At 55.6% G+C, this 22,868-nt stretch overlaps 1 pseudogene; it reads left to right on the top strand.

Moving 5' to 3' along the window:
* The first annotated feature begins 446 nt into the window (after positions 1–446).
* LOC144365702 (extracellular sulfatase Sulf-1-like) overlaps positions 447–22,868 on the top strand; it is a 52,650-nt pseudogene continuing 30,228 nt past the window's right edge.

Raw genomic sequence — 22,868 nt, 5'->3', positions numbered from 1 at the left:
CGAAGGGGCTCGCCATTATTCCAAACACCACGATGAGCCAGAATACAGTTTGTAAATTTGAGGCTGAGCGTGGGTCCCAGCAACTGAGGCATGTTTTTCTCATCAGATGTGGTGATATTTCTCATAGGGGCTTTGCTTGCATCTTTGTGTTCGATTAACCCTGTTGTGAAGCTGTTCATCTGTTTGCAGTTGGTGCTTACATCCAAAGGCTCCTCTGGGGCGGGCCAACTGGTCATGAATGGAAAATGTCTGGGGGAAATACATCCGTTCCCACCGCACACAGACTTTCTTCCTTATCCTCATTCCCTAGGCAGCACAGTGTAGCAGCAACTTCCACAGAGAGGGATTGTTTTAGGTGCTGCCTGTCATCCAGAGAGGGGTCAGACTCTGTAGGCACTGCTCCCTTTCAAACTGTGAGGTCCTGGAACCAGGACCCATGACCACTGATGTCCACTGTGCTGTTAAACAAACCAGTACAAGAAGTGGCCTTGGCCCTCAGGATGGACCACGCCGTCTCTGTGTGCAAGTCCTATGCAGACCCTAACACCGTCATCTCAGTGGTGAGCCCAGGACCTTGCTTTGTTGTGTAGGGTCTCTCCCTGCTCTGTGATCACTGATGCTGTGGAGGTACTGATCTTGAACAAGTCTTCGTGCATAGGTTGGCAGACACAGATGAAGCCCACCTACACCCTTTTGCTCATGAGCAGCCATTGCAAAAACACACTTCATCCTTCCACAGCAGCGAAGGGCAGATGGAAAAGAGTGATCTGGTGTGAGGAAAGGGAGAAGACACCCAGGGAGGTCACCAGGCCTCTCTTCTGGGTAGAACCAGGCCCTTGGGTGGGAGAATGAAGTTCTAGATGATAGGTTTCCAGTTTTGAGTTTTGGCTGGCAGACATGGCCCTTCCTTGTGACCCATGCCTCTGCTCCAAGACTATCTGTCACTGCCACGTCCTCCACTGACCTGCTGGCTCTGGTCCACAGGCATGGGCCAGTTTCCCCAGGAGAACACTCATCAAGCACCTCCCAGCGAGTCTCCCCAGTACCCATGCTGATTTCATTTTGAGATCGGTTCATACTTGCACAGAAGTTGCAGCAATAACTCTGGGTCCCTATCTTTGCTTCTGTGGCTGTGGGAGGCCAACCTTATGGGTGACTGAGTTACACTCCCCAGCTGAGTGCTGAGGCGCTCAGTCACAGAAATGGGTGTGTCTTGCTACAGCCCCATGGGTGAAGCTATGCTCACCTGTTCCTTTGTAATATAACCCCTTGCCCTGTTTAGGATAGAATCTTCCATGGAAATGCCTTGTGTGTGTCCCCTCTTACTGTGCCCTTGGGTGTGGCCTACCCAGGTGTCAGTCAACCTGCTGACAGTGGCCATCATGAAGATAGACTCAGCCCCTGAAACCTGACCCCTTGCCTCATTTGAATAGCTTCTCCTTGATAAAAGGGGTCAGCGCGTGCTCTCGCTCTCTCTCTTTCTGCGGACCCTTAAGGTCAGAGGAGCTGTCACAGCAACCCCAAAGAAAAAGGTATTTGTGTCTCTTGTGTGGTTATTTCGTGCAGCCCAGTTAGCCCAGTTTAACTAGAGTGACCCCTGAGCCTTTTAGTCGCGAGAACAGAAACCCGGCATGTGGCTTCTTAAATACCAGCATGTTCTGTAACTGGATGGTGCCAATCAGCATAGGGAATGAGGTACCAATGCTGAGCTCCACCAGCCCTACAAAGATGGAGTTTGATGTCCCTATCTGGGAGGCCGGGAGGCATCACCTGCCCATCTCCTGGTGTCTCCCAGCCAAGAAGGCCCTCCGCCTGGCCCTGTCCTTCATGGCCCCTGCACTGCCCATGGCTCACATCCTAGGGGTCAGCCTCCTCCGATTTAAGACTCCCAGGTTAAGCAGCAGCAGCATCCTTCTTCTTCTTCTTCTTCTTCTTCTTCTTCTTCTTCTTCTTCTTCTTCTTCTTCTTCTTCTTCTTCTTTATAAAAAAGGTCTTTTTCTAGGTGTAGATGGACACAACACAATGCCTTTATTTTTATGTGGTGCTGAGGATCGAACCTGGGTCCTGCCCGGGCTAGGCGAGCGCTCTACCACTGAGCCACAATCCCAGCCCATCATTAGTATTCTTGACAAAGGAGGTGTCCATGGGTTTACCCATCTGTATGAATTGGAAATGCCTGGGCTCCTGGGCACTGCACAGGAAAGTCCTGAAGTTAGGCCCATTGCCCACTCCAGCTCCCGTGGTGTTCATTAAAACACTCAACTGAGGGGGTCTCAGGCCACCTGCCACTCAGCAGCGAGTGGCCTCAATAAAGTGGGTAGACTTGAGTTGCAATGGTTTCCATTCTCCTTGGATTCCAGTGTCTATCACTCCTGGAACTGTGGTACAACCAGGCATGAGTGCTCTCCTGTCAACACCCAGTCCTTTTCTGTAGGGCAGGTGGTGACCTGGCTTGCCTCTGGGCCCATTTGTGGGTCACACTTGGCTGGGAGGCCTCCTAACACATAGATTGGGGGGGAGCAGCATGTCTGTGCTGTGTGTGTACACATTGTGGTGACTGTGTGAGATGGGGTGTGTGCATGTGGGGGTGTGCATGAGGAGTGAGAATGCACATGGAGTGGGTGTGCATGTGTGCTAAGAGCCATAGCCGAATAGGAATGATGCATGGCATTTTTGGTTGAAAGGTGACGCCAGCAAGCCATTGAGATGATAATGGTTATGTTAAGATGTGTATTCAATTGGATATATTAGACCCCTGCTGTCCGCCTCAGCCTGCTATTTTGGAGCTCTCGAGGGGTTTCCAGGAGAGTTCCCATTGGTTGGGGAATTGCGCGGTAGGAGGGATTTCCGGAGGAGGGATTTCTGGTTGGTGTGGTGTGTCCCGGGAGAAGGCCGCGTGCGTGGCGTTCGGCGGGAGTTTTGGAAATAAAGTTTGTTCCTGCTTGAGTGGCTCGTGATTTTGTGACCAGCCAGACTGCGGCACATATGGGGGTGTGTATGAGGAGTGATAGTGCATGTGAGGTGGCTATGCATGAAATGTTCATGTGCTTGTGCATGTGGGTTTGGTGTAGGGTATGCATGAGAAGGGGGTACAGGTGTGCACAAGGATGAGTGTGCATGTAGGGTGTGTAGGAGGAGTGGGTGTGAGGTGTGCAGAAGGAGTGGGTGTGGGTGTGCACAAAGAGTGGGTGGGGTGTGCAAAATGTGTGCCTGTGCACCTAGGCTGTGCAGGAGGAGTGAGTGAGCATAGTGGCAGGAAAGGGCCTGGGGCCTGCAGCCTGATGGAAGAGTGTGTAGCCCTGGTCACCCTCCACTCTGGTTTGACCCAGAACTGCTCTTTTGTTCTTGGGACCTCTGTACCTCCCCACCCTCCCCTACTGGCTCCTCTTCCATCCTGTGCCCAGAGGCCAGCCCTAGCAGGAGAAAGAAAGGCAGGGGTCCAGCCAGTGTCTGGCCAAAGTCCCAGGGTGGGTGGGGGCAGAGAGGGCAGGCTGGCAGCCTCTGGACCTTGTCTGAGGAGCCAGGCCAGGGCAAGGTGGGTAGGGAGGGGCTACCCCCAGCCCCACAAATCAGAGGTTCTGCCAGGACCCAGGCCTCCCACTTTTCCATGGGAGCCCACTGGCCCAAGCTGCAGAGAGAGGCTTCCTAGGAAAAGGAGAATCTCTCTGGGAAGGGGGAAGAGGTTTCTGGAAAACAATATCTAGCTCAACCCAGTCAGCAGGGGCCTGGGTATCTACCCTCTGGGCTGTCCGTCCCCTCTGTAGTAAGTCAGCCCCAGGACTCTGGGCATTCCAGGAGGTTGGTGGTGGGGCAGGGGGCGGGATGCTGAGAAGAGGCTCCAGACTTGGGGAATTTACCTCGCAGGGGCTCCAGGCTCAGCTGAAGCAGGATGAAGGGGAAGAGAAAGCTGGTCTGGGCTGTCGGGACGTGGGGCACAGGGTCCAGGAAGGAGTGGAGGAGTCTGAAGGAGTCTGGGCAGTGGGGAGGCAGCCAGGGCCCTTCCTAGCCCTCCTCCAGGCTGGCAGCAAACAGCTCTGTTGGGAAATAGAGTTAAAACAAGATTTCCTGCCAGCCCAGAAACACTCTCCACAAAGAAAGGGAAAGAAGACGTTTTAGCCTTGAACAAGCATTAAACAATAGTGGGCTACTAGGTGGTCACTATAGGCAGGGGTTGGCTGGAGGAAGTAGGTCACTGGAGGTGACCCTTTGGGGACTACATTTTGCCCCTTGGTTTGCCCCCTGTCCCTCTCCCTCCTTCCTGGCTGCCGTGAGCTAAGGAGCTTTCCCCCAGCATATGCTTCTGCTATAATGTTCTCAGCTTGGGCCCAGAGCAATGGAGTCGGCCAGCTATGGACGGAACCTCCGAAACAGTGGGACAAGATAAACTCTTTCTCCTCTACATTGTTCTTGTCGGACATTTTGGTCACAGCAATGAGAAGCTGACAACAACCAGGAAATACCAGGAATGGGGGGGACTCCTACTAAACTGACCCAACAGGAGTCCCACCAAAGGCAGGCCAGGGTGAGCAGACATCACCTGGGAGTCCTGGGGGACAAGGGACTCCATCAAGTAACCAGGGTGATCAGGTATTGGAGGGTGGGGTTCTTCTAAACTGACTTGGCAGTTGAGTCTTGCTAAAACCAGACTCAAAAAAAAAAGAAGAAGCACATTCTTGAGCACAGGACAAAGGTCTGGAGCCTGACTACAGTGGGGTCCATCAAAACATCTTGTCACCTGCAAGGTGACTCTGTGCACACCAGAAAGAGAAGACTTGCAGAAAGCCTCAGCCTGCTGCAGGCTGCCTATGTGGTCATGAAATATGGGCAGTGAGGTCACTCTGGTAGGTCTCAGATGGGAATGAGGAATGTGACAGGGTGCAGGGGGACAGGCCAGCCTTGCTACAGGACAGCTATGAACTGACATAACTGCTCTGCCCAGTGTTTCATGGCAGGTAGGACCTGGGAGCAAAGAGAGGCATTTCTGAGCAGAGGGCTGAGGGTGGGGCTTGGCACTGCTGGATGCTTCTCTTAAAAAGGGATAAGAGAAAGGGTTAATGGTGATAGGATTTTCATCAACAAAGAAGCATGATTTAAAAATTTGGAAATTTCCCAGTGAGAACGAGTTTGGAAGAGGAGAGTGTGGCGTGAGAGACTATTAGTTAAGGAGATGAGGACAGTTCTGGGCTGAGAAAAAGCAAAAATGTCCCCAAGGCACTGGAGAGATGTGGTCTGCCCCTCTCATTACAGGCCTGGAGGACAGTGAGCCCAAGGAGGGGCTGCTGCCTGGTCCCCCTCACATGGCGGCTCCACCCCACACTCCTTCCTCAGTTCTCTGCACATGGCCACCCCACCTGGACTACAAGCTGTGAGGCCCAGGCAGAGAACTCTGTGGGCAAGGCTACCATAGAGCCATGGAGGCAGTGCCATCCCCAACTCCCCAAACTAGTGTGGACACTGGCATAAAAGTCCAGCCTGAGGTGGGACTGCTCCTGGCTCAGCACAGAGGTGCTGCAGAACACCCACAGGGCATGGCCCAGGCACCTAACAATAGGGCCAGTTGCCACTTCTGCCAACAGGACACTTGACACCCACTGAGTCTGGAAAGTGACTCCATCCCTGAAGGCTTATGGGTAGAGCATCAGGCCAGAAGGTTCTGGGGTTCTGGTTTGTTGTTTTTGTTACTGGGGATTAAATCCAAAGATGCTTTGCCACTCAGCTACATCCCCAGCACTTTTTATGTTTTTATTTTGTGACAGGGTCTCACTAAGTTGCCAATGCTGGCCTCCTTGCAATCCTCCTGCTTCAGTCTTCCAACTCACTGGAATTGCATGTGGGTTCCACCATGCCCAGAAGAAAAGATTATCCTTGAGCCTTAGGCTTCAGTGCCCGGTTGGGCTGTGGGCTTGCTTGGGACATTATGCCTCCTGCTTTCCCACTTTCCCCTCTGGAATGGGAATGACTGTCTATGCCTGTCCCCCACTGGCTTTGGAAACACATACCTTTTGGAAACCTGACTCAGGATGAGTTGTGACTGACCTCACCCTGCTGTGATGAACATGAGACTCTGGACTTAGACATACCAAATTGGACTTAGGGGGCTACTGGGAGGGAATGAATGTATTCAACATGTCTGAGAAGGAGGTGTATTTTGGGAGAAACGACATGGCCTTAATGCTTAGTGACATCTCACCCAAGTTTAATATCGAAATCTGTGGAGTACTGGACAGGGGATTAGGTCAGGAGGGCAGAGCCCCTATGGGTGGCATTAGTGCTCTCATAAAAAAGGTCCAAGGAACACAGTTTCTACCATGTGAAAGCACAGCCAGAGGTGATGTCCACGAACCAGAAAGTGGCCGTCTCCAGACACCAGGGCCACCATTGCCGTGATCTTTGGCCATGAGCCTGCAGTACTGGGCATGCATGTTGGCTGTGTATGGGTCAGTCTGACAGCACTGCAAGGAAATGCCCAAGGCAGCTAATTTTATAAAGAGAAGAGGCTGATATATCTTAATTTTGGCATTTCAAAGCCGTAGCACCTGCCCAGTTCTGGTGAGGGCCATGTGACATGGTTATGCTGTCCCCCAGAGCAGGCTGTGATGGAGCAAATATCACATCTGTGTGTGTATGGGGGGGGCGGTGGCGGTGGAGCTCTGGCCTCCATAACAACCCTCCCTGAGAACCACCCAGATGTCCCCAGAGAACCATCTTCCTGGGGTTTGCTGCACTGACCCAGGCACTGCCCACTAGTATAAGCTCCAAAGATTCCCCCTCTTCCACACAGTGGCACCCTGCAGAGAAAGCCTTCACTCACAGTGGACCCCTGCAGGACACCCCAACCACACCCAAACCACAGCACACTGCCTGTGAGCCCCCAGCTACCCCCAGGAACCACATGCCCTCCTTCCCTTCCCTTCCCAGCCTAGCTCCAGGAGGAGTGGGGGAAGCTGCCTTTTTGATGGACAGAGAAAGTGCTGAATGGTCAGTCTGAAGACCCACCTCCTGCTCTCTGCTGCTCAAGGTTCTGTTGACTTCACCCAAACCTCCCGGTCCTTAAACTGGAGCCTTGTTAGGGCAGCTTGCTTTCAGCTACTCTTTAGTCTCCAGATTCCTAAGGCTGTCCCCAGCTCAACCCTCCCCAGCTCTCTACCTCTAGTCCTGTGGGCCAGCTCTGCTGTCCTGAGCCTGTCCACCTGGCTCCCCAGGGACTGCTTCTTGCTGCTGCTTTCAGCCCAGCGCCCTGTAGCAGGGGCCCAGGCAGCCTCTGGCCTCCATCCTGGGGAGCCCTTTTGCATGGCCAGGCTCTGGTGAGGTTCTGAAGCAGGGTCGGTGTCCATCAGGCCTGCCCAAAGGCCTGGGCTTCCTTCCTGTAGTGTCAGCTTGCCCCTGAGGACCTTCTGGGCCCCACTCCTGCAGCCACCTGTGGGGCTCAACATCCTCTTTGTTTTGGCAGCACTGCCACCAACAAAGCTCCAGAAAATCTCCCCCTGTATTTTGATTTAATTCATTCATTAATTTATTAGTACTCAGAATTAAACCCAGGGGGCAATTTACCGCTGAGTTAAACCCTACTTTTATTTTATTGTGAGACAGGGTCAAACTTGTGATCCTTCCGTCTCAGCCTTCGGGGGAGGGAATACAGGCCTGTGCCACCTGCCCTGTTGATGGCTTTTTAAAGAATTCTCACCTGAATTACAGCTCACAGGTTCCCAAAACCCAGGGTCTCTTAAAATTCTCTTATTTTCCATTTAAAATTATACTAAAAAAATATCAGTAACTTAAACCCAGAACTTGCCTTGGCAACGCCTCCCTGGCCTGTGAGGTTTCCTTTCTGAACCGTTCGGTTGGTGGCACGCACATGTAGTTCTCTGCGCAGTGACCTGGCTCCCGTCAGGAGGCCCTGGAGAGGTGTGTGAGAGCACCCCCGCAGCCTTAGCAACCAGGCTGGGGTGCAAAAGGCCCTGTGCCACCCGCGAGGGCTGCAGACAGGGCAGCTTGAGGCTCCCTCCCCCAGAGTCCCCACCCAGCAGGTCCTGAGTTTGAGGGAACACCTGCTCTTGAGAATCTTCCTCCAGGCCACAACTCGGACCCCAGCCAAGCAGGAGGCTGAGGCAAGAGGATCTCAAGTTCAGGCCAGGCCCAGCAATTCATTGTGACTGGGGTGTCGCTCAGTGCTTAAGTGCCCCTGTAGGGGGATGCTCTCCATGCCTCGTGGCACACCTGGCAAGCCCATTTCCATATGGAACCTGTCTTCCCCCAGGCCAACGGTGGGTGGTGCATGGGGTTTGAGATTGGTCAGCCCCCAGAGCCTGGCGACAGAAGTGAGGAATGGGAACAGAGACTGCCCCACTAAGAAGCACTGGTGGTTGCCAGCCTACCATTGGCGGTCACCCCAGCAAGCAGCCTAAAGTGGCACATCTTTGTCCACGTGAAAGTTCAGAAACTTGAAAAGTGGGGTGCAGTGCCAACAAGGATAGCCACCTGGCCAGTGGTGGCTAAGTTGCACTACCCTCGAAGGGACAGTGAGACTCTGCAAGGGTTGATAGGCAGGTGGGATGAGTTTGAAGGTGGGAGAATCAAAAAGTCCGGGGTTCCATTATTTAGAACATAGTATTTAGGTAGCCTCATGTAAGAGCCAGTTGCATCCTTTTAAACTATAGACCTTCCCTTTTTCTGCCCCAGTTTTGAAATTTCAAATTTCAAATTCACCAATCCTGTAGACTGTGGCTCTCCCCCACTGCAGCACTTCCTATCAGAGCTCAGGGCAGTGCTGCCTCAGGGATAAAAAGAGGCAGCTTGTAGTATAGTTTAAGGTCTGGTATAGCCATGCCACCTGCTTCACTCTCCTGCTAAGGATTGCTTTAGCTATTCTGGATCTCTTGTTTTTCCAGATGAATTTCATGATGGGTTTTTCTATTTCTCTGAGGAATGTCATTGGATTTTGATTGGAATTGCATTAAATCTGTATAGTGCTTTTGGTAGTATGGTCATTTTGATAACATTAATTCTGCCTATAAGAGCAAGAGCAAGGTAGATCTTTCCATCTTGTAAGGTCTTCTTTAATTTCTTTCTTTTTTTTTAAAGAGAGAGTGAGAGAGGAGAGAGAGTGAGAGAAAGAGAGAATTTTTAATATTTATTTTTTAGTTCACCGCAGATACAACATCTTTGTTGTTATGTGGTGCTGAGGATCGAACCCGGGCCGCACGCATGCCAGGCGAGCGCGCTACCGCTTGAGCCACATCCCCAGCCCATCTTCTTTAATTTCTTTCATTAGCAGTCTATAGTTTTCATTGTAGAGGATTTTTTTAGTATTTTTTTTAGTTTTTTATTTGAGTTGTTTTTTTTTTTTTTTGAGGCTATTGTAAATGGGGTAGTTTTACTCATTTTCCTTTCAGAGGATTTGTCACTGATATACAGAAATGCCCTTGATTTATGGGTGTTGATTTTGTATCCTGCTACTTTGCTGAGCTCCTTTACTAGTTTCACAAGTTTTCTGGTGGAATTTTTTGGGTCTTTTCAGTATAGAATCACATCATTGGCAAATAGTGCTAATTTGAGTTCTTCTTTTCTTATCTGTATCCCTTCGTTTTATTTCGACTGTCAGCATGGTATTGGTACCAAAATAGACTGGTAGATCAATGGTACAGAATAGAGGACACAGAGACTAACCCACATTATTACAGTTACCTTATATTAGACAAAGGTGCCAATAATACATTGGATAAAAGATAGCCTCTTCAACAAATGGTGCTGGGAAAACTGGAAATCCATATGCAACAAAATGAAATTAAACCCCTGTCTCTCACCATGCACAAAAAGTGGATCAAGGACGTAGGAATTAAGCCAGAGACCCTGTGTCTAATAGAAGAAAAAGTAGGCCCTAATCTCCATCATGTGAGATTAATCCCCTACTTCCTTAAAAAGACTCCTATAGCACAAGAATTGAAGTCAAGAATTAATAAATGGGATGATGATGATGAACCCAGCCTAATTCCATCTTAAGATTGGGAGCCATCTCATCACAAATCATGAAAAGTTAATTTCTATTTTACTATAAATTCCTGAGATTTCTAAACTTGTTTGGAATTCCTGTCCATGCTCTGAACTCACCCATGCCTGGCTCTTCCTGACCATATAACAACTATCTCTGAATTTCAGGGAAGCTTCATAAATTCTGATGTTGGGATATGAATTTATCCCTACCTTGAAATATCATGCCATGTGGATCATTAACCTACTCTCTGCCTTTGATTATGCTTGTCTAAATCCTGTTAGCTGGAAGTTCCCAAGACACCCCCTTTGAAACTTTTTGTACTATAAAACCTTTTTCCTGGAGAGCTGGGGTGCTGATCTCTAGCCTGGCTTAGGGACAGACAGTCCTGGCCAGCTTTGTTTGTGTAAACAATGGAAGCTTGCTTTAATTTGATTTACAATTGGAATTGGTGGTCTTTTCTTTGTGTCATTGCTCAACAATGGATTCAAACTAAAAAGCTTCTTCTCAGCAAAAGAAACAATCAGTGAGGTAAATAGAGAGCCTACAGCTTGGAAGCCAATTTTTACCCCTCACACATCAGATAGAGCACTAATCTCTAGGGTATATAAAGAACTCAAAAAGCTAAACACCAAAATAACAAATAACCCAATCCATAAATGGGCCAAGGAACTGAGCAGACACTTCTCAGAAGGTGATATGCAACCAATCAACAAATATAAAAAATGTTCAACATCTCTAGTTCTCAGAGAAATGCAAATCAAAATTACTCTAAGATTTCATCTCACTCCAGTCAGAATGGCAGCAATTAAGAATACAAACAACAGTAAGTGTTGGCAAGGATGTGGGGAAAAAGGCACCCTCATACTTGCTGGTATAGAGGAGCTCCTATACTGACACAGCCAGGGATGAGGGGACTCCCCCCTCCAAGCGGGAGACCTCTTCCACCTGGGTGTCTGGGATGCTTGTATACTACCACAGCCAGGGTAGAGGGGATTTGCCTCTCCAGGCAGGAGACCCCTCCCACCTGGGTTTCCGGGAAAGCTGGTATCCTGCCTGCATCCAGGGTAGAGAAAACTCGCCCCTTTAGGCGGGAGACCCCACCAATCTGGGTATGGGCGGGAGGAGCTCCTATACAGCTGCAGCCAGGGTAGAGGGGCCTCACCCCTCCATGCGGGAGACCCCTCACTCCTGGGTGTCTTTGGGAACTCCTACACCACTTCAGCCAAGGTAGAAGGGACTCGCCCCTCCAAGAAGGAGACCGCTCCCACCTGGGTGTGGCGGGAGCTTGTATATCCCCTTAGCCAGGATAGAGGGAACTCGTCCCTTCAGGCGGGGTCCCCTCCCATCTGGGCATGGGGAGGGATCTTGTATACCGCCTTAGCCAGGTTAGAGGGAACTCGCCCTTCCAGGCGGGAGACCCCTCTCAACTAGGTGTTTGGGGGAGCTTGTATACCGCTACAGCCTGTTGTAGAGTGAACTCTCCCCTGCAGGTGGGAGATCCTTCACACCTGGGTGTGTGTGTGGGGGGGAGCACGGGGAGCACGTATACCGCTGCAGCCAGGGAGAGAAGACTTGACCCTTCTATAAAAGGAGAGACTCCCTCCCACCTGGGTGTCTTGGGTAGCAAGCTCTTATACAGCTGCAGCCAGGGTAGCAGGGACTCACCCTCCAGGCAAGAGACCCCTCCCACCTGAGTGTAGGGGGCAGCTCTTATACCTCCACAGCCAGGGTAGAGGGGGACTTGCCTCTCCAGGAGGGGGACCCCTCCCACCTGGGTGTCTGCAGGACTCCTATACCCCCCCCACTCCCCCACCCCGCAACCAGGGTAGAGGAGACTCACCCCTCCAGGCGGGAGACTCCTCCCACCTGGGTGTCCAGGAAAGCTTGTATACCGTCTTAGTCAGGAAGAGGGGACTCGCCCCACTAGGCGGGAGATCCCTCACACCTGGATATCAGGGGGAGCTCCTATACCACCTCAGTCATGGTAGAGGGGATTCGCCCCTTTAGGCGGGGGACCCCTCCCATCTTGGTGTCTGGAGGAGATTGTATACCGCCACAGACAGGGTAGAGGTGACTTGCCCCTCCAGGCGGGAGACTCTTCCCACTTGTATGTCAGGGGGAGCTCATATAACTCCGCAGCCAGATTAGAGGGGACTTGCTGCTCCAGGCGGGACAACCCTCCCATCTGGGTGTTGGGGCTGGGGGGGAGCTTCTATACTTCCGAAGCCAGGGTAGAGGGGAGTCGGCCCTTCATGTGGGAGACCCCGCCCACCTGTATGTGTGTGTGTGGGGGGGAGTTTGTATACTGCTAAAGCCAGGGTAGTGGGGACATGCCTCTCCAAGCAGGAGACCCCTCCCACCTGGGTGTCCTGGAAAGCTAGTATACCACCGCAGCCAGGGTAGAGGGGACTCGCACTTCCATGCGGGAGACCCCTCCCACCTGGGTGTCTGGGGGAGCTCATACACTGTTGCAGACAAGGTAGAGGGGACTCGCCCCTCCAGGCGGGAGACCCCTTCCAACCTGGATGTCGGAGGGAGCTTCTATTCCCCCGCTTAGGGTAGAGGGGACTCGCCCCTACAGGTGGGAGACCTCTCCCACCTGGGTGTGTGGGGTGGGGAGCTCCTCCGCAGTCAGGGTAGAGGGGACTTGCCCCTCTAGTGGGGTCACTCCTCCCACCTGAGTATCAGGAGGAGCTCCTATACTGCCACTGCCAGGGTAGAAGTGTCGGCCCCTACAGGCGGGAAACCCTCCAACCTGGGTGTCCCAGGAGCTTTGATAGGGCACCAGCCAAAATAGAGGGGACTCCTCCCTTCAGGCTCGAGACCCCTCCACCTGGGTGTCAGGGGAGCTCATATACTGCCTCACCACAGGGTAGAGGGGACTCCCAACTCCAGGTGAGAGACCCTCCCCAACTTGGTGTAGGGGGGGGGAGCTCCTATACTGCTCCAACCAGGTAGAGGTACTCGCCCGGCCAAAAGGGAGACTCCTCCCTCCTGAGTGTCAGAAGAGCTCATAAGCTGCTGCAGCCAGGAGAGAGGGGACTCACCTCTCCAGGCGGGAGACCCTTTCCACCTGGGTGTGTGTGGGGGCGCTCTTATACCTCCTCAGCACAGGGTAGAAGGAACTCACACCTCCAGGCGGGAGAACTCTCCCACCTGGGTGTCTGGGGGGAGGGGAGCTCTTATACTGCCTTAGCCAGGGGAGAGGGGACTCGCCCCTCCATGCTGGAGAACCCTCTCACCTGGATGTCAGGGAAAGCTAGTGTACGCCTGCAGCCTGGGTAGAGGGGACTCGCCACTCCACGCAGGAGACCTCTTTCACCTGGGTGTCAGGGAGAGGTCATATACCGCTGCAGCCAAAGTAGAGGGGACTCCCCCCCTGCAGGAGGGAGACCGCTCCCACCTGGGTGTCAGGGGGAGCTTGTATACCCCAGCAGCCAGGGGAGAGGGGACTCGCCCCTTCCGGCTAGAGATCCATCCCATCTGAGTGTCAGGGGGAGCTCTTATACCGCAGCAGCCAGGCGGTAGATACCTTCCACCTGGGTGTCCTGGCGAGCTCCTATACAAACAAAGGCAGGGTAGAGGGGACCCTTTCCTCCACGGGGGAGACTCCTCCCACCTGGGTGTCAGGGGAGCTCCTATACCGCAGCAGCCAGAGTAGAGGGGACTCGCCCCTCCAGGAGGAAGACCCCTCCCACCTTAGTGTGTGTGTGGGGCCTCGTATATCGCCCCAGCCAGGGTGGAGGGGACTTGCCCCTCTAAACAAGAGACCCCTCCCACCTGTATGTATGGGGAGCTTGTACACCGCCACAGCCAGGTTAGAGGGGACTCTCCCCTCCAGGCAGGAGACCTCTCCCACCTGGATATCAAGGAAAGCTAGTATACCACCACAGCCAGGGTAGACGGGATTCGCCCCTTCAAGAGGGAGATCCCTCCCATATGGTTATGGGGAGGGGGGGCTCGTGTACCTTAGCAGCCAGGGTAGAGAAGATTAGCTCCTCCGTGCGGGACACCCCTACCACCTGGGTGTCTGTGGGAGCTTGTACACAACTGCAGTCAGGGTAGAGGGGACTTGCCCCTCCAGGTGGGAGACCCTTCCCACCTGGGTGTTGGGGGGAGCTTGTATACCTCCACAGCCAGGATAGAGGGGACTCACCCCTCCATGCTGGAGAACTCTCCCACCTGGGTGTCAGGGAAAAGTAGTATACCACTGCAGCCCGCTTAGAGGGGAATCGCCTCTCCAGGAAGGAGACCCCTCCCACCTGGATGGGGGGGCGAGAGCTCGTATACCGCTGCAGCCTGGGTATTGGGGACTCGCCCCTCCAGGCAGGACACCCCTCCCACCTTGGTGTCACAGGGAGCCTGTATACCACCTTATCCAGGGTAGAGGGGACTCGCCCCTCCAGGCGGGAGACCTCTCTTATCTGAGTGTCGGGGGTAGCTCATATACCACTGCAGCCAGGGTAGAGGGTACTTGCCGGTCCAGGCGAGAGACCCCTCCCACCTGGGTTTCGAGGGGAGATCCTATACTGCTGTAGCCAGGGTAGAGAGGACTCAACCCTCCAGGCTGGAGACCCCTCCCACAGGGTGTTGGGTGGGTGGGGGCTCCTATACTGCCCTAACCAGGGTAGAAGGGACTCGCATTTCCAGGTGGGTGGCCCTCCCACCTGGGTATGAGGGGAGCTCTTATACCTCTGCAGCCAGAATAGAGGTAACTCGCACCTCCAGGCGAGAGAACCCTCCCACCTGGCTGTCTGGGGGAACTCATATACCTCCACAGCCAGGCTAGAATGGACTCCATGCTGGAAACCCTTCCCACTTGGGTGTCGTGCATAGCTCTTTTAGAGCCACAGCAAGGGTATAGGCGACTCGCCTCTCCAGGCGGGGGACCCCTCCCACCTGGGTGTCTTCTGGAGCTCCTATATCACTGCAGCCATGCTAGAGGGGCCTCGCCCTTCCAGGCGGGGTACCTCTTCCACCTGGGTGTCAGGGGGTGCTCCTTTACCGCCGCAGCCAGTGTAGACAGGACTCGCTCCTCCAGGCGGGAGACTGGTGTCGGGGAGCTTGTATATGGCCTTACCCAGGGAGGAAAGGACTCGCCCCTCCAGGTGGGAGACCCCTCCCACCTGTGTTTGGGGGGTGCTTGTATACTGTCTTAGCCAGAGTAGAGGGAAATTGCCCCTTTAGGCAGGAGACCCCTTTCACCTGTGTGTCCCGGGGAGCACCTTTACTCCCTCAGGCAGGGTCCAGGGGACTCTATCTTCCAGGCGGGAGACTCCTCCCACCTGGATGTCAGGGGAGCTTGTATACCGCTGCAGCCAGGGTAGAGGGTACTCGCCCATCCAAGCGGGAGACCCCTCCTATCTGGGTGTCGGTGGGGAGCTCCTATACCCCTGCAGCCAGGGTATAGGGGACTCTCCCCTTCTGGCTGGAGACCCATGCCACCTGAGTGTCAGGGGGAGCTATTATACCACCGCAGCCAGAGTAGAGGGGACTCACCCCTCTGGTAAAGGAGCTCCCTCTCCCACTTGGGTGTCTGGGAGACCTCCTATACCGCTGAAGCCAGGGTAGTAGGGACTCGCCCCTCCAGGCGGGAGACACATCCCACTGGGTGTCAGGGGGAGTACTTATATCGCCACAGGCAGGGTAGAGGGTACTCTCCACTCCAGGCAGAAGTCCCCTCCCTCCTGGGTGTCCAGGAGAACTTGTAAACCCCCTTAGCCAGGGTGGAGGGGACTAGCCCCTCTAGGTGAGAGATCTCTCCCACCTGGGTGTCGGAGGGAGCTCATATACCCCTGCAGCCAGGTTACAGCGGACTCCCTCCTCCATATGGGAGACCCGTTCTACCTGGGTGTCAGAGGGAGCTTGTATACTGCCACAACCAGTGTAGAGGGGACTCTCCTCTCTTGCAGGAGACTCCTCCCAGCTGGGTGTCAGGGAAAGCAAGTATACCAGGGCAGCCAGTGTAGAGGAAATTTGCCCCTTCAGGCGGGAGACACCTCCCATCTGGGTGGGGGGGGGGAGCACGTATACCGCGGCAGCAAGGGTAAAGAAAACTCGCACCTCCAGGCAAGAGACCCCTCCCACCTGGGTATGGAGGGAAAGTTCTTATACCGACACAGCCAGGGTAGAGGTGACTCGCCCCTCCAGGCGGGAGACTCCTCCCGTTTGGCTATGGGGGGGGAGAGAGTTCGTATACAGCTGCAGCCAGGTTAGAGGGGACTAGGCCGGAGACCTCTCGCACCTCCTTGTCAGGGGAGCTCACATACCCCGCAGGCAGGGTAGAGGGTACTCGCCACCCCAGGCGGGAGACCCCTTTCACCTAGGTGTAGGTGGGAGCTAGTATACCGCCCCAGCTATGGTAGAGCCAGGTTTTCTGGGGAGAGCTAGTATACCACAGCAGCCAGGCTAGAAGTGACTCGCCCCTCCAGGCCGGAGACCCTTCCCACCTGGGTGTCATGGGGAGCTCATATACCTCTGCTGCCAGGGTAGTGGGGACTTGCCCCTCCAGGCGGAGGACCCCACCCACCTGGGTGTCTGCCAGAACTCTTACATTGCTGTAGACAGGGTAGAAAGGACTCGCCCCCTCATGTGGGAGACCCCGCCCACCTGGGTGTAGGGGCACCCCAGCTGTGGTAGAGGATACTCGAACATCGCCACCATGCGGGGGACCCCTCCCAGCAGGCTAGAGGGTACTCGCCCATTCAGGCGGAGGGGAGGAAGAGGGAGCTTGTATGTGGCCGCAGGCAGGGTAGAGGTGACTCGCCCCTGTTGGGGGGAGCTCCTACACCGCTGAAGTCAAGGTAGTGGAGACTCGCCCCTCCCACCGGGGTTTCAGGGGGAGTTCTTACACGCCCCAGCCAGGGTAGAGATGACTCAGCCCATCTGGGTATGGGAGGGGGAGCTCCTATACTGCAGCAGCCAGGGTACTGGGGGCTTGCCCTTCCATGCGGGATATTCCTCCCACCTGGGTGTCTGGGTGGAGCTCGTACACAGCCAAAGCAAGGGTACTGGGGACTCGGCCCTCCAGACCGGAGACCCCTCCCATCTGGCTGGGGGGAGGTGGAGCTCGTATACAGCTGCAGCCAGGATAGAGAGAACTCGCCCCACTAGGCGGGAGATCCCTCACACTTGGTTGTCTGAGGAGCTCTTATAAGGCCGCAGGCAGGGTAGAGGGGACTCGCCACTCCAGGCGGAAGACCCCTCTCACCTCAAATACCTGCAGCCAGGGTAGAGGGGACTCGTTCCTCCAGGCAGGAGATCCCTTTCACCTGGGTGTCAGAGGGGGCTGGCATACCCCCTCAGCCTAGGTAAAGAAATTCGCCCCTCCAGGCAGGAGAACCCTCCGATCTGGGTGTGTGTGGAGGTCTCTGATACCGCAGTAGCCAGGGTAGTGGGGACTCGCCCCTCCAAGCAGGAGACTCCTTCCAACCGTGTTTCATCGGGGGCAACTTGAATACTGCTGCAGCCTGGCTACTGGGGACTCGCCACTCCAGGCAGGAGACCCCTTTCACCTGGGTGTCGCAGGGAGCTCCTAGACCACCTTAGCCAGGGTAGAGGCGACTCGCACCTCCAGGCAAGAACCCCTCCCACCTGAATGTCTGGGGGAGCTTATGGACCACTGCAACCAGAGTAGAGATTACTTGCCTCTCCAGTCGAAAGACCCCTCCCGCCAGGGTGTCAAGGGGAGCTCGAATACCTCCACAGCCAGGATAGAGGGGACTATCCCCTTCAGGCGGGAGACCACTTCCACCTGGGTATCCGGGGAAGCTCTTTTACTGCCACCGCCAGTGTAGAGGGCTTCACCCCTGCATGAGGAAGACGCCTTCCACCTAGGTGTCCCAAGAGCTGTTATAGGGCGCCAGCCAAAGTCGAGGGGATTCGCCCCTTCAGGCGGGACATATCTCCCACCTCTGTGTCGGGGAGCGCTTGTATACCGCTGCAGCCAGGGTAGAGCGGAACCGCCCCTCCAGGTGGGAGACCCCTCCCCCCCCCCGGGTTTCAAGGGGAGCTGGTATACCGCCTCAGCAATGGTAGAGGGGACTCTCCCCTCTCGGCAAGAGAAGCCTCCCACCTGGGTGTTGGGGGGGGGGCTCATATACCTCTGCAGCCAGGGTAGAGAAAACTTGCCCCTCCAGATGGGAGAACCCTTCCAATTCGATGTCAGGGGAGATCCTTAACCGCTACAGCCGCGGTAGAGGGAACTCGCCCCTCCAGGCGGGAGACTCCCTCCCACCTGGGTGTCTGAGGAGCTTCTATACCTCTGCAGCCAGGAGATAGGGGACTCTCCCTTCCAGGCGGGAGACCCTCCAAACTGGGTGTTGGGGGAGGCAGAACTCCTATACCACAGCAGCTAGGGTAGATTAGACTCGCCCCTCAAGCGGGAGACCCCTCCCACCTGGAAGTCTGGGAGGGAGCTCCTGTACTGCAGCAGCCAGGTAGAGGGGACTCGCCCCTCCAGGCGAAAGACCCCCTCTTACCTGAGTGTGTGCGTTGGGGGGTGGTAGCTCGTATACCACCGCAGCCAGGGTAGAGGGTACTTGCCCATCTAAGCGGGAGAACACTCCTGTCTGGGCATAAAAGGGAACCTGTCCCTACAGGCTGAAGACCTCTCCCACCTGGGTGTCAGCTAAGGTAGAGGGGACACGCTCCTCCAGGCAAGAGACCCCTCCCATCTTGGTGTCTGGGTGAGCTTGTATTCCGCCTTAAGCAGGGTAGAGGGGACACGCTCCTACAGGTGGGAGACCCCTCCTCCCTGGGTGTCGGAGAAGCTCATATACCACCACACCCAAGCTAGAGGAGACTCGCCCCTCTAGGCTGGAGAACCCTCCCACCTGGGTGTGTGTAGTGGAGCTCCTATACCACTGCAGCCAGGATTGTGGGGATTCGCCCCTCCAGGCAGGAGATCCCTCCCACCTGGGTGTCTCAGGGAGCTTGTATAACACCTTAGCTAGGGTAGAGGGACTCGCCCTCCAAGCAGGAGAAGTCAGGAGCTCCAATACTTCTGCAGCCAGGAGACCCCTCCCTACGCAGCCAGGGTAGAGGGGACTCCCCCCATTAGGGGGAAGACCCCACTAACCTGGTGCCAGGGGGAGCTCCCACCGGAGCCAGAATAGAGGGGACTCCCCCTTCTGGGGGGGGAGGAGAGCCCGCTAACCTGGGTGTCAGGGTTAGCTACCACTAGCAGCTAGTGTAGAGGAGACTCCCCCCTCTTGAGGGGGAGAGCACCCTAACCTGGATGTCAGGGGGAGCTGCCACCAGCACCAAGGTAGAGGGGACTCCCCCCTCCGGGGGGAGACCCCCCAAATCTGGGTGTGGGGGGAGCTCCCATCGCCACCCAGGGTAGGGGGGACACTCCCTCTGGGAGGGGAGACCTCTTTCACCTGGGTGCCAGAGGGAGCTCCCACCGGCACCCAGGACAGAGGATACTCCCCACTCCGGGGGACAGACTCCTCTAACCTAGGTGTCGGGGGGAGCTCATATACCACCACACCCAGGGTAGAGGGGACCCCCCCTCCAGGGGAGAGACCCCTCTAACCTGGGTGTGTGTGGGGAAGCTCCCATACCATGGCACCTAGGGTAGAAGGTACCCCCAGGGGAAAGACCCCTCTAACCTGGGTGTCGGGGGAAACTCCCATGGTCACCAAGAATAGAGGGGGTACTCCCCACTCCAGGAGGAGAGACCCCCCTCGAATCTGGGCGTCGGGGGAACTCCCACTGCCGCCCAGGGTAGAAGGGACTCCCCCCTCCAGGAGGAACTCCCCCTGGACATGGGGGGGGGGAGCTCCCACCACACCCAGGGTAGAGAGGACTCCCCTCTCCTGGGAGGAGGCTTCTTTAACCTGGGCATCCAGAAGATCTCCGACCACACCCACGGTATTGGGGACTCCTTCCCTCCAGGGAGGAGGCCCCTCTAAACTGGGCGACTGGGGAGCTCATATGCCATCGCATCAAGGGTAGAGGGTTATCCCCCCTCTAGGAAAAAAAACCTCAAACCTGGGTGTGGGGGGGTGCGGGGGGGAGCTCCCACAGCACCCAGGGTAGAGGGAACTCCCACCTCCAGGGGGATGTCCCCTCTACCCTGGGTGTGGTGGGAGCTCCCCCAAACGTCCAGGTTAGAAGGGCCTCCTCCCTGGATGGGGGGTGTCCCATCTACCCTGGGTGGGGAGGAAGCTCCCCCCAAGTCCAGGTTAGAGGGGCCTCTCCCGTGGAGGGGAAAGTCCCCCTATCCTGCGTGTGTTGAAAGCTTTTCCCAACACCTAAGTTAGAGGGGATTTTTCTTCCTTCTGGCGGGAGACCCCTCTAACCTGGGTGTCTGCTGAGGGCCATTACCAAGTAGGAATGACGCATTGAAATTTCCTTGCCAAGCGTACCCCATGCTGCTTAGAGGACATTCGATGGGACATTGCATGCATGCTTTAATAAGGTGACCTTGCTCAAGGACCAAGGCGGATCCGGGTTTAGAGCTGATCAGGTTTGAGGAAGTAACCGGCTCCTTGAGTTTAAGGCGTTGCCAGTTTAAGATAATGGGTTTTAGGGAAGTTGGAAGTTGAAGATTATTGCTGGGATTAGGGTGTTCCTGCTGCTTGTTCCCGTTGAGTTCTCCTGAGATTAAAATGGGATTTGGAGAGAGCCTCGTGGAGTAGGTGAATTGTGCGGGAGACGGCAGAACGCGTTGGCCCCTGGACCTGTGTGGAGGCGGTGTGAGAGCGGGAATAAAGAATTGCTGTTTGAACCTACGAAGGTGTGGGTGCCTCGTGATTCTGGTGCCAAGCCGAGACATTGGCCTTTGGCAGGTGTCAGGGGGAGTTCACATACCATGGCACCCAGTGTAGAGGGGACTTAACCCTCCAGGAGGGAGACCCCTCTAACCTGGGCATCTGGGGAGCTCTTACCGCATCTAGGGTAGAGGGCATTCCCCCTCTAGGTGGGAGGCCCCTCTAACTTGGGAGTTGAGAAGAGCTCCCCCGGGTGAAAGGGATTCCCCCCTACAGGGGCGAAACCCCTCTCACCTGGGTGTTGGGCAGGAGCTCGGATAACTTTGCACCCTGGTGGAGGAGACTCCTAACGTGGGAGTTGCGGCGGGGGAGCTCATATACCACCGTACTCTGAGTGGGCGAGACCCCTGAACCTGGGTGTGTGTGGGGGTGCTCATATACAAAAGCACCTGGGTGGAGGGGACTCCCTCCTAAAGGGCAAGACCCTTCTAACTTGGGTGTCACGGGGGAGCTCATATACTACTGCACCCCGGGAAGAGGGGACTCTTCCCTCCAGGGGGGAGACCCCTCTAACCTGAATATCATGGGGATCTCCTATACCACCGCATCCTGGGCAGAGGACACTTGCTCTTTCTGGGGGAGACCTCTCTAACCTGAGTGTCTCAGCGAGCTCCTATACCACCGTTCACTGGGTATAGGGGACTCCCCTGTCCAGGAGGGGACCCTCTAACCTGGGAGTTGGGGAAAGCCTGTATATTACTGCACTCCTAACCTGGGTGTTGAGGGGAGCTCCCACCTCATCCCTGGTAGAGGGGACTCTCCCATCCAGGGAAGAGACCCCTCTAACCTGGATGTCAGGGGGAGCTCATATACTGCACCCCTTACTTGGATGTCAGGGGGAGCTCCTACTGCACCACATATGGAGAGGACCTCTCCCTCCAGGAGGGAGACCCCTCTAACCTGGGTGTTGTGTGGAGCACCCACCGCGCCCCAGGTAGAGGGGACCCTCCTTCAGGGGGGATACCCCTCTAACCTGAGTGTTGAGGGCGCTCTCACCGCGCTCCAGTTAGAAGGGAACCCACCTCCAAGAAGGAGACCTCTGTAACCTGGGTGTCCTGCAGAGCCCCACGGAACCCCGGGTAATGGGGACCTTCCATCCAGGGGAGAGACTCCTCTAACCTGGGTGTCGCAGGAGCTCCCAACTCACCCCGGGTAGAGGGGACCGCCCCCTCCAGGCTGGAGATCCCGCTAACCTGAGTTTCGGCTAGAGCTCCCACCCCTCCCTAGGTAGAGGGGACCCCCTTTTCAAGGAGGGAGACCCCTCTAACCTGGGTGTCGGAGGGAGCTCCACACCATCGACCCAGGGTAGAAGGTATTGCCCCTCCAGGGGGGAGACCCCTCTAACCTGGGTGTTGGGGGAGATTTCACACCGTCGCACCCAGAGTAGAGGGGACTCCACCTTTAGGGGGAGACCCCTCTAAACTGGGTGTCCGGGGGAGCTCCCAAACCATTGCACTTATGGTAGAGGGGACTCCACCCTCCAAGGGGGGACATCCCTCTAACTTGGGTGTCGGGGGCTATTTGAATACCATCCGACCAATACCAAGGAGGATTGGTCTCCGCCCTCCAAGGGGAAGACCCCTCCTACCTGGGTGTCAAGGAGAGCTCCCACACCATCGCACCCAGGGTGGGGGGGACTCCCTCTGCCCCCCGCCTCCAGGAGGGAGGCACCTCTAACCTGGGTGTGGGGGAGGGGAGCTCCCAACACACCCAGAGTAGAGGGAACTTCCCCCTCCCGGGGGCAGACCCCTCTAATCTGGGTCTCGAAGGAGCTCCTGCCGCCACACACGATAAAAGGTACAGGGGACTACCCCTCCTGGGGGCAGACCCCTCTAACCTCGGTGTTGAGCTGAGCTTGTATACCATCGCACCCATGGTAGAAGGGACTCACCCTACATGGGGGAGACCCCTCTAACCTGTGTGTCAGGGGGAGCCTCTATACCATTACACCCAGAGTAGAGGGGACTCCACCCTTCAGGGGGGAGACCCCTCTAACTTGTGCTTTGGGGGTTAGCTCATACCACACCAGGGTAGAGGGGACCCCCTCCAGGGGTGACTTCCCTCTACCTGGGTGTTGGGGGAGCTCACACCACACCCAG

Source organism: Ictidomys tridecemlineatus, chromosome 7 (genome assembly GCF_052094955.1).
Source record: "Ictidomys tridecemlineatus isolate mIctTri1 chromosome 7, mIctTri1.hap1, whole genome shotgun sequence".
NCBI classification, from domain to species: Eukaryota; Metazoa; Chordata; class Mammalia; order Rodentia; family Sciuridae; genus Ictidomys; species Ictidomys tridecemlineatus.
The sequence above is the reverse complement of the archived record's forward strand: the minus strand, read 5'-3'. Positions and strand labels throughout refer to the sequence as shown.